This window comes from Tachypleus tridentatus, chromosome 8 (assembly GCF_004210375.1).
Source record: "Tachypleus tridentatus isolate NWPU-2018 chromosome 8, ASM421037v1, whole genome shotgun sequence".
Lineage (NCBI taxonomy): Eukaryota > Metazoa > Arthropoda > Merostomata > Xiphosura > Limulidae > Tachypleus > Tachypleus tridentatus.
Window position 1 is genome coordinate 62,836,437 of NC_134832.1, and position 12,172 is coordinate 62,848,608.

Here is a 12,172-nt window from a genome sequence, read left to right on the forward strand (position 1 = left end):
CCCATTATGGTACCATAACCTTAGCAATGTGAGCATCTTCTTTAACGCTGTTCATGATATATCAGTGGTGCTAATTATTCAATATATTCAGTTATTATAAAGCTTTCTATATGAATTTTTGAATATATCAATAGTACTCGCTATTTATTCAATATACACTGCTGGCCAAAATCTTAAGGACAATGAACATAAAGAAAAAAAGATGCATTTTGCGTTGTTAGACTCAACCACTTATTTGACTAGAGCTTCGAAAGATGAAAATAAGAAAAATACATATTCAGCATTTAATAGGGAAAATGTGAGCACTATGAAATTAGCCTAAATACTAGCAGGTCAAAAGTTTAACCATACCAAAAAGATCATACTGAAACGAAGCGTTAATCGGTAAACACGTAACGAAATTTCGTCATTTGTGTTCAAGCATTAGCGTTGTCAACATATCCCACTGACATCTCCTGTGTTACATTGGGTAAAAACATGGCAAAGACTAAAAATTTGACAGAGTTTGGACGTAGTAGAATTGTCGAGCTGCATGTCTCTGTCAACGTGTCATCGCTGGTGAGATTTGGCGAAGTAAAACTGCTGTTGCAAATTTCTTAAAAGACCCTGAGGGATACGGAACGAGAATTTCAAGTAGTCAGCACAAGAAAATTTCGCTGGCGTAGAGCAGGACGATTCGACGGGTTGTCCGGCAAGACACCAGCCGATCGTAGAACCAGATTAAGGCCCTTACGGACGCAGAATGCAGCTCAAGAATAATAAGACGGCATCTACAAGAGAAAAGCTTTAAAATCCGTAAACGTCTTCAAAGGCCACGCCTCGTTCCACAGCATGAAACAGCTCGGTTAAACTTCGCTGAGAAACACCAAACATGAGACGTAAAAAATGGACGAAGGTTTTGTTCTCTGACGAGAAAAAATTTAACTTGGATGGTCCAGATGGCTTCCAACATTACTGGCACAATAAGGATATCCCACCGGAGACATTTCCTACACGACATAGTGGAGAAGGTTCCATCATGATCTGAGATGATTCCTCCTCCCATGGAACAATGGAGCTTCAGGTTATACAAGAGAGTCAAACAGCAGCTGGCTAAATTGGCATGTTGGAGAGAGCATCCTTGTTGACTGAAGGCCCTCGCTTGTTTGGAAATGATTGGATCTTTCAGCAGGAGAACGCTAAAATCCACAATGTCCGCAGGACAAAGAACTTTTCATGGGGAATAACGTGATTCTTTTGGACCATCCAGCGTTATCGCCCGAAGTGAACCCCATTTAAAATGTTTGGGGGTGGATGGCAAGGGAAGTCTATAAAATAGACGTCATTTCCAAATATTCCATGATCTTCGTGTAGCCATCTTCACCACTTGGAACAACATTCCAGCCAGCCTTCTGCAAACGTTTATATCGACCATGCCAAAGCGAATGTTTGCAGTTATTTGTAATGACGGCCGTGCAACTCACTATTGAGACCTCTTGTTTAGCATTTTCTGCCCTGTTAAGGACTTATTTTTGGTGTGATCTTAAGCTTTTGACCAACTAGTATTTAGGCTAATTTCATAGTGAAGCTCTACTCAAATGAGTGGTTGAGTCTAACAACGCAAAATGCATGTTTTTTCTTTATATTCATTGGCCTTAAGGTTTTGACCAGCAGTGTGTTTAGTTATTATACGGCTCTCTATAGGTATATTTAAATACTTTAGGAGGTCGCAACTTCAGGTCTGAATGTGGCCTCTGTAGTGAAGGCGAAATGTCGTCTCCCATTCTTTCAACATGCAGTTGCAGTCAATTAAAACTTTCAAACCTGTTTCGTCTACTCTGCCCAACATTCCACCGAAACAAGATATTTGTCGTGTATGGTTGTTCTAAATATTGGTTTCAGCAAAAAGTCAAAAACAGGAATGGTACTCACCTAATTCCTCTTACATCCTGATAAACATGTGACAACAGTTTTATTTGTTGGATTATCCATGAATGTGTAATAATAGTGATAATTTCTGATGTTTTTCCTGTCGTTGAATTCCAAATATTTTACTCCATTCCAACTATTTCATCTTTGGATACCGCATTATATTTACAAAATGTCTACAACTTTCTCTTAATACATTTAATTGTTTGTTTGTTTTTTAATTTCGCGCAAAACTACACGAGGGCTATCTGGGTTAGCCGTCCTTAATTTAGCAATGTAAGGCTGGAGGAAAGACTGCTCTTGGGCTACCCCTTTCACCAGCGAATACTGAGATTAATCGTCACATTATAATGCTCCCACGATTAAAAGGGCGAGCGTGTTTGTTTTGTTCTCAATTAGTTCGTTCAAAGTGACTTAATAAACCGACGCTTCCAGAAGAAACAGATGGTAGAAATGTCATCTGTAAAATTAAAGGAAACTCAGATTAGTGTCCGAAACGTCCACTAATAAATATATGAAATCTAAGGTAACTCCGTAAGAAGCAGTTTCAACGATCACTTGCAAACTCTCTTTGTTAACCTGAAGATGGCCTAGGAAGGTCGAAACGTTGTTCTCTGCTTACCAATAAAAGTGTTAATACCAGGCGTTCTAATATAGATTTTTATTTAAAGAAAGTGACAGTCATCAAAAAAGTAACAGTCAGCTTCACCAAAGCGGCACGTGATTATGGCTTGCTTGCAGTTCTAAACTAAAGATAGCTGTTCCTGAATATTGAAATGTTTAACGGTTTAACCCTTGTATTGCGTATGGTTTCGTTCAGATTAAAAATTTCGAATGTCATGCTATATATTCTCCAAATAATACATACGCTGTATTCTAAAACAAACATGACTGTATTTCACCGACTCACCCGGTGGCACAGTGACATGTCTAAAAATCGGATTTCAATACCGGTGGTGACCAGAACACAGATAGTTCATTGCATAGCTCTGTGCTTAACTACAAACAAACAAACTCGTTTTCTTTTTCCTGTAAAAATTAAAATTTCAACACAAAGTAACTCTTGCATCATTTTAGGCAAACATTAACAATGTCTGTCGTTATTTAACCAGTGGAACTGAAGTGGTCTCAAAACAGCACAATTGTTATTATCCAATATTTTGATGGAAATAATTAATTTCATGAAATATTTCATTTTGCCAAGAAAAGTTAGACATTGAAGCTCAGTTGTAGTTAAGATAAGTTTGTTTTTTAACTGTTGGCAACCATGTTATAATTTCAATGAACTTAACTACAGGGTTTTATTCATTTATAATCTCATAAGCAGTTTAACACATAATCCTCAAACTTTAATTGCTGTCCGCTTACACATATAATAACAGGCTTATCTGTAAGATATACTCTATTATAAATATGTCAAGAATACATCAGTTAAGGGTAAAAAACAGAAAAATCGACGCTACTGGCACTGTGGAAAGTAAACTATTTTTTACCACCTACAGTCGATTAGTTTCGGTAATACAGCTACCACTAGATGAAAGTAATTATTAGTTTATCTTTCGCTGGGCCAAGAAACGTCGGTTTTTGTGTTTTTACCCTTAATATAGTAGCACAATGCGCTTGAAAAGAAATTATAATACATCTGTTTACAGGTTGTCTGAATTCGGGTTGTTTCAGTGCGTTTTAGCAAAACACTAGATTATTATTGTGCCTGTATAAAGTGATTTGCGTATAATATATAAAGCAATTATGTTTGAGAAATAACCTTGAAATTCGTTATTTGATTGGAACCCCGTCTTTTCTGTATCAGTTAAGAAAGTTAAACTGATTGATTGGATTTAAGTACAAAGCTACACAATGAGTTATCTGTGCTCTGCCAATCACCGGTATCGAAACCCATTTTCTAGTAGTGTGAGTCCACAGACATACCGCTATGCCGCTGGAGGAAGGGTGTAAAACGTAATCGTTATCTGTTTGTTTGAAATTAAACACGAAGATACACGATGAGCTATCTGTGCTCTACTCACCACAGGTATCGAAACCAGGTTTCTTGCGGTGTGAGTCTGCAGACATACCGCTATGCTTCTGGGGCGCATGGAATTTAAATTGAAAACTGTGTCTTTTCAGTTTAGGAACTCTGAGATTTCAAAACCGTTTCCGTTCTATAACTTTATATGTTTACAACTTCTGTTTTAAACAAGGTAGATATATTAAAGCAGCGAGATATAAGTGATTTGTTTTCGTAAGACATTAAATATACTATTGAAACATCGAGGAAAATGAAGTTTTGACCTTATATCACAGTTGTATCACTTAAAAAATAGTAAAAAAAAACGCTTAATGCACAACTATAAGTCATGTTTGTTGTTATTAGATGGATAATAACAATGTAGCCAATTGTTTGAATTATTAGGTTATTGTGTTCTTTATAAAGACTTTTGGCAAAGTTTCTGTTTAGATCCGATTTTTTTAGAAAAGTAGAATAAAAGAGGTAAAGTTTTTAGTTTCTGTATCAGTTAAGAAAGTTAAACTGATTGATCGGAGTTAAGTACAAAGCTACACAACTAATTGTTTGAATTATTAGGTTATTGTGTTCCTTATAAAGACTCTTGGCAAAGTTTCTATTTAAATCCGATTTTTTAGAAAAGTAGAATAAAAGAGGTAAAGTTTTTAATTATTTTTTGGCAAAATATGCTTTAACAGACATCAAATTAAATCTGCCAAAACAATATCTTAGTAACCTTTATGTAATGATTCGTCATTAGACATAATATAATGTGTTAGATTTCGTGTTGATCAAAATGGATGAAATTGTTCTTTCGTAAAAGTTATGTAATTTTCATCTTAACATATTTGGGACCCGGCATGGCCAAGCGTGTTAAGGCGTTCGACTCGTAATCCGAGGGTGACAGGTTCGAATCCCACTCGCCCCAAACATGCTCGCCCTCCCAGCCGTGGGGGCGTTATAATGTGACGGTCAATCCCACTTTTCGTTGGTAAAAGAGTAGCCCAAGAGTTGGCGGTGGGTGGTGATGACTAGCTGCCTTCCCTTTAGTCTTACACTGCTAAGTTAGGGACGGCTAGCACAGATAGCCCTCGAGTAGCTTTGTGCAAAATTCCAAAACAAACAATTCATACGGTAAACAACAAAATACTGTCCTAGCGGCACTCGACAGTTGCACGTGAATTGGGAAAGGTTGTTTTGGTGGGGTTTTACAAGGGGGGACAGTCATCCTCAAGTAGAGGAATTCTCTGTGAACCGAAACAGTCAAGAAACTTCATTATAGAATACATCTTTTCATTCTTTGGATTTTACAAAAATGTTTATATAGTGTAGCAAATGTATCAGCAAAAGTCAGGAAATGTTTAGAAATAGCTCTTAGAAGAGCTACTAAAAGGCTAGGCCTAGAGCCCAATAAGAGAGAAAAGTTTTAAAAAAATAAATAAAAAATTAAGAAGTACAAATGAAAGCGCCAAAAAGCAAGAAAACAAGGTAGTAATGGACGGTATACAATTACAACACTTTGTGTTTTTTGACGTGGTGCAATCTCAAAGTGGGTTTAGGCAACATTCCACCCATTTCTACTTGTTTGAATTTAAACTTTGATTCAATTGTAGACATGAATTGGGTTTTATCAGTAGCTAATATTTTCTAAGTACTCAAAAATAATTTAAATGTCGAAAAATCAGTAGCTTTGATATATTCTTTTGGCACACCCCTTACCAGTCAGATAGCTATGATATCTTCCATAAGCAAAATATGACTATTGGAGCTTTTCATCTCACTTCCGACATCACCCCCCCCCCGTTATAATGCAAAAGTTTACGACAGAGAAATTTAGCTGTGTACATTCTCTTTTAATTACAACAATTACCAAGTTACAGAAACAGAAGTAGTAGGAATGGCCGGAACGATAGCTACACCCCTTTAAAATTGCACCGTGTGTAAAACAACAAGTGCTGTAATAAAATTCCACCCGTCCCTACCTTGTCTCCTAACTTGGCATCCTCTTCCGACTTGTTAATTTTTTATTGAAAAAGGTTTACGCTTGGATGCCTTAAAGTCCTGTATGTATGTTCCATGTATTTTTTATATTATTACACATGAGTTACGAGAAGATTTATCTAAAGCCATTATCAGAGCCCTAAAATAAGACTTATAAGAATTAGACTGCCTCAGGTGTAAACATGTATATCGTTATACGGAAGCTAAAACATTTTCAATAATGTTTGAATTGCCTGAGACGTAATTTTAGTCCTACAGTGAAAACTGATCATCTACAAGGGTTTTAACTGTAAAATATGGATTGGTAACATTTTGTTCCAATAACTTTGAATATTCACATTTTTGAATCTATAGCACAGCAGACGTAATAAAAGAAGCAAAGGTTATTTTCTATTACTCGGGTATTAAAATAAATCTAGTTGATTTTTCTTTCAAAATTAACAAAGGATCAGCACAGTTAACGTTTTGTGTTACGTTATATGAAATCTCAAAAATATATTTTATTTTTAAAATCACATTTATTTTAATTACAATAGTAAGGCACAATAAATTGGAAATATTATAATATTTTAACAAACATTATCATTTTATGTAAAGATAAGTCATCCACAGTTTCCATTTTTTTAGATGTTTTAATTTTTTCTTGGAATTCAAAAATATAGTTTTTGAAGTAAAACTACAAACTACTAACAAATTAAATAACAACTAGTGTAATTACCTTTTTACGTTCTTGAAAAATAAAATAGTCTTTTATCACATATAGTGTTAAAATAAATAAAAAGTCACAAAAAATCTAATTACGACGTACGGAGTGCATATTACATTTGCAGTACTTCAAAGTAACCCCGGAGACAGCACAATGTGTGAAAATATTATACATTTATAACATACATTAGAACACTTATTCTGTAGTAATGTTATAAGTTCTTATACATTTATAACATACATTAGAACACTTATTCTGTAGTAATGTTATAAGTTCTTATACATTTATAACATACATTAGAACACTTATTCTGTAGTAATGTTATAAGTTCTTATACATTTATAACATACATTAGAATACTTATTCTGTAGTAATGTTATAAGTTCTTATACATTTATAACATACATTAGAATACTTATTCTGTAGTAATGTTATAAGTTCTTATACATTTATAACATACATTAGAATACTTATTCTGTAGTAATGTTATAAGTTGTTATACATTTATAACATACATTAGAATACTTATTCTGTAGCAATGTTATAAGTTCGTGGAACATATTAAAATAATAACAGTGTGGAATTGTTATTAGTTTATAGCACATATTAGAATAGTAATTACGCGAAAATGTTACAAGGTTTTGCGAAACGAAAGTCATATGTGTCGTATTTTAGTCCTGTAGAATTGCAAATATATATGCACCATTAAGTCATATAAGTTTATAATTATTTATATATGTATAATTTATTCGTCGTTCTTTAATGGAAAATAATATATCATAATTTACTAAATATTAGATAATAACTTAGATCAAGAAACATAACAACTCAGTCAAAAAAAATAATAAAATCACATCGGTCAGAAGAATGAAATATTATATTAAATAACATGTACAACTAATTTATAAGTGGTCTGTACGTTAGTCCGGCATGACCAGGTGGTTAAAGCACTTAGCACCTAATCTGAGGGTCGCGTGTTCGAATCCCGGTCGCACCAAATATGCTCGTCCTTTCAGCGTTGGGGGCGTTATAATTTCACGATCAATCCCACTATTCATTGGAAAAGAGTAGCCCAAGAGTTAGCAGTGGGTGGTAAGGACTAGTTGCCTTCCCTCTAGTCTTACACTGCTAAATGAGGGACGGCTAGCGCAGATAGCCCTCGTGTAGCTTTGCGCGAAATTTAAAAAAAAGGTTTTAGTTTATTTTCGCGAAACTAAGCCTATTATTTAATAATTTCTACACAAATATTTATTGTTATACCTTCACAGCTCTACCTTGTTTATTGTTATTTTGCCAAAATGTTTGATTTCACTTCCTCTCACACACGTAACAAAGGACGTTTGAAAGTATTGCTTTGCTATTCGAGGGCTATCTGCGCTAGCCGTCCTTAATTTAGCAGTGTAAGACTATAGGGAAGGCAGCTAGTCATCAACACCCACCGCCAACTCTTGGACTACTCTTTTACCAACGAATAGTGAAATTGACCGTAACATTATAACGCCCCCACGGCTGAAAGGGCGAGCATGTTTGATGCGACCGGGATTCGAACCCGCAACCCTCGGATTACGAATCGAACGCCTTATTTTTGTCTTTCGTCATTAAAACGACCCGAATTGGCTTTTCGAGATGGGCATATCTTTAGCTGAACGGAGTAGCTTCATGAATTCTTAAATCGAGTAATGTGCTATGTTGTAACGATTTAACATTTTTTAGCACAAGTTTATTAGCTTACTGTAGTACCAGCATTATATCTGTATTGTATAACCTTGTGATAAGTGTCTAACTGACACGTTGAGACGATAGATGTAGTCTATTACAATACCATTATAAAACTTTTAAAGCTTCTAGCATTTTGCTCAATTAATTTAGAATTTCAAAGCCAATTTATGTAATGAATGAGTTAAGAAGTGTATTTTTCTCTCTCTTATGAATCTTTACATTACTTCTATACAACAGTTTTTCTGCTTAAACTCCTTGTCTGTCTATTATTATTTTCATTTAATCTTGCTTCTACAATATGCAGCACACACCGAAACAGAAATCAAAGAAGATTTTTTTTCAAAGTATTAAACTTTCTATGAAAGAGTTCTAACTCAGTTGATTCTCAGCCTGTATAATATAATTTTGTCTGATTGTAAAATCAATGAAATTCGCCAACGATTTCTCTATATTCAATTTCAGTTTTATCTTTCCTCTGCTATTCTGTGGTGAAATAGACAAAGCTACAAACTTTTTTATTTCCGTTTTCGTTTTGTTTTTTCTTCTTTATTCCTTTTGTGATGTGTAGAGAACTTCTGAAATGTTCGACATCAAAATAAAAAAAAATGAGAAAAGCCATTGTCTTTTTTTTTACTTTAAGATGCGGCGTAAATTCAATACATATATAGAATGATATAGATAGAATTCTGTATATTAAAACACACAAAGGATTGATAAAAATGAATACTTCTATGCATATTTTTATTTTACTCATTCTTATTAATGTACCTGTTATCTACGTTTTTTTGTTTGTTCGCTTGTTATTGTTTTTTGTGACATCGGACTAAAATAAAGCGTCCTCTAGTGTTCATTATTTAAGATCTGGCAGGTCAACAACTACAGCACCTAAATTACATAGCATATGTCTGAGCAGTGGTGAGGCATTAACTTATTGGTAGATACGAACTGCCACGAACTGGATGGTTGAGGTAAACCCTCTTGAAGATAACGCAGAGTACGTCTTCGATCTAACAACGATTGGAGAAAACTGTGGAATAGCAATCACTGCTATTCAGGACACTCACTTCTAAGAGATAGTCTTCATCTTTTGATTAAATTTCGATAGAAATAGAACGTGAATACTGTTTCTGACGTCTACGTATATTCTGCAAACAGCTTGGTCTTCAACGAATTGTAAGTATAAAATATTGTTTATATTTCCTGTTTCGTCAACGTAACGATACAGGCTGGATTAGAGGTTTAGCCGGTTCGAAGAACAGCGTATATTATCAGTAATTATTCATGATTTTCTAAAAACACGTAGGTGCAAAAAGTCTTCATAAAAGTAAAATAGAAACCCTATAACCCGAGCGCTTTCGAAAGGTGGACATTTCTTCTTCAGCGGCAAACTCCAAGTTTGATTAAAGGTCTGCCTTTCGAAAGCGCTCCGGTTATAGGGTTTCTATTTCATTTTTATCAGTAATTATATCATTCGTTTTCGTAAATTTAAAAATGGGCTTCCTATTGAAGTCTAGCTTATAAACGTGTAAGTCGAACACTAACTTAGGGTTTTTTTAATTATTTTTTGAAAGTTTTCAGTGCTGACTTACGGATGGAACAACTTTTAATGAACAAAAACAACTTCAGATAAATGTTGTTTTTACTCGACGTTTCGCTTACGCCTTTTTCAAGGCTCTTTATGATGTTCAAAGTTCTTTGTTTTCTTCATTGGAAGACGTTGTTTAAAAGTATTACATTTACAACGGGAAGATCAACTCTAGGAACCATGGCGTGGAACTCACGTGCTGAGACAGAATAAATAAAGTTCACACCATCAACTTTGCTCTGTTTCCTCAAAGTTTCATATAATTTCCGGAAGTATGGCTCATTCGAACTCAGTTTAAGCCTAACCTCTCATAACTTCATACTCCACACTGTAATACGCTGAATCACAAATGTTTTTTGTGGTTTTTAAATAATTGCTTTGCTGAATAAAGTATTCTGTCTTGAAACTTGAAGTCGTAATAACACGCACTGTTTGTTACAAAGTGAATCTAACTACCATGTTTTTAATTACTGTAATGTTGTATTTTTATAAAGAAAGTTTTTGTCTTCCGTCATTGTAACAACTTGAACTAGCTGTACAGGTCTTTTAGCTCAACGGGTTACATTCATGAATTTTTAGATCGAGTAATCTGTAGCTGTACAGGTCTTTTAGCTCAACGGGTTACATTCATGAATTTTTAAATCGAGTAATCTGTCATGCTATAACAATTTAACATTTTGAGCACAATTTTATTAAAATCAACATGTTCATTAGTTTGCTGTAATCGTTAATTTTCCTATATGTATCTAAGACATAGTTTTGTGTTACATAGACTATAAAACATTTTCGATCAAATATATGAACCTGACGATGACCGAAGAAGGTCGAAACGTTGTTCGCTCTTCTATGTAAAATATTTTCTCAACCCAAACGAGCCGTTTTTGCATATAAATTTCTCAACAAGTGGGTTTCTCGACATCACTGATTATAAAACATTTTATTGGGTCTTGTTTGGGAATTTCGCACAAAGCTACTCGTGGGCTATCTGTGCTAGCCGTCTCTAATTTAGCAGTGTAAGACTAGAGGGAAGGCAGCTAGTCATCACCACCCACCGCCAACTCTTGGGCTACTCTTTTACCAACGAATAGTTGGATTGATCGTCACATTATAACGCTCCCACGGGTGAAAAGGCGAGCATGTTTAGCGCGACGCGGGCGCGACCCTCGGATTACGAGTCGCACGCCTTACGCGCTAGGCCATGCCGGGCCTTATTGGGTCTACACTGCACTTTTCATTTGTTTGTAATAACGTTAGTTTTGAAAGTCGAAGTAGCTTTCTCTTTCTAATCTGATAACACAAAACAGAAACTGACTTGACATCACCATATATATTTATTTAAGTGCATTTCATTCAAGCCTGTCATTAACAGTAACGTTTATTGACTGAAACTGGAGGATATAATTAAATTATGAGACAGTCGTTTTTTCTGTTAGCATCTTTCGTAGCTGACAAAATTGTTGTTAGCGTCCATCAAGTGAAATTTTACCGACATGTCACGTGAAGGATGTATTACTAAACGTATAACTTTAACAAACTGAATTATTTGACTTTTATAGTCTACACGACAGATTAAGGCAACACTTTAATTGCACATTTGTGATGTTAATGTAACTGTTGATTAGTACACAACAAAATTTAGATAACTGCAAGTGAACACTTAAAATATCAACATATTAATTGGTTAACTTAGAAACATATCTATTACATTTCTAAGTATTGAGGTAAATATTGGTTAACATTCTTAGAAAGTCAGGCTTGACTGATATTAATACACTCCAAAGATCAAAATAACAATTGGGTAACACGTTAAAAATATTAAGAGAAGTGTTGGTTACACATTTCAAAGCTCAAGATGACAACGGAATAACACACCTCGAGAGCTAAGGTAATTATTAATTAACACACTTCAAATACGTGTCGTGATCAGTTAGGACTGTTTATAGAGTTAGCTGGTGAGATAAGGTGCACGGCATGGCCAAGTGGTTAAGACACTCGACTCGTAATCCGGTAGCCGCAGGTTCGAATCCCCGTCACACCAAACATGCTAGCCCTTTCAGCCGTGAGGGAGTTATAACGTGACGGTCAATCCCACTATTCATGTGTAAAAGAGTACCCCAAGAGTTGGCGGTGGGTGGTGATGAATAGATGCCTTCCCTCTAGTCTTACACTGCTAAATTAGAGACGGCTAGCGCAGATAGCCCTTGTGTAGCTTTGCACGAAATTCAAATCTTAGGTGAGTGTATTTTGT

At 35.0% G+C, this 12,172-nt stretch overlaps 1 protein-coding gene across 1 annotated transcript in view; it reads left to right on the forward strand.

The window, feature by feature from the left end:
• Positions 1-9,253: 9,253 nt before the first annotated feature.
• LOC143222513 (uncharacterized) overlaps positions 9,254-12,172 on the forward strand; it is a 56,982-nt gene continuing 54,063 nt past the window's right edge. Inside the window, exon 1 of the mRNA XM_076449119.1 lies at positions 9,254-9,512. The gene's annotated coding sequence lies outside the window, so the exon portion shown is untranslated. The remainder of the gene's footprint in view (positions 9,513-12,172) is intronic.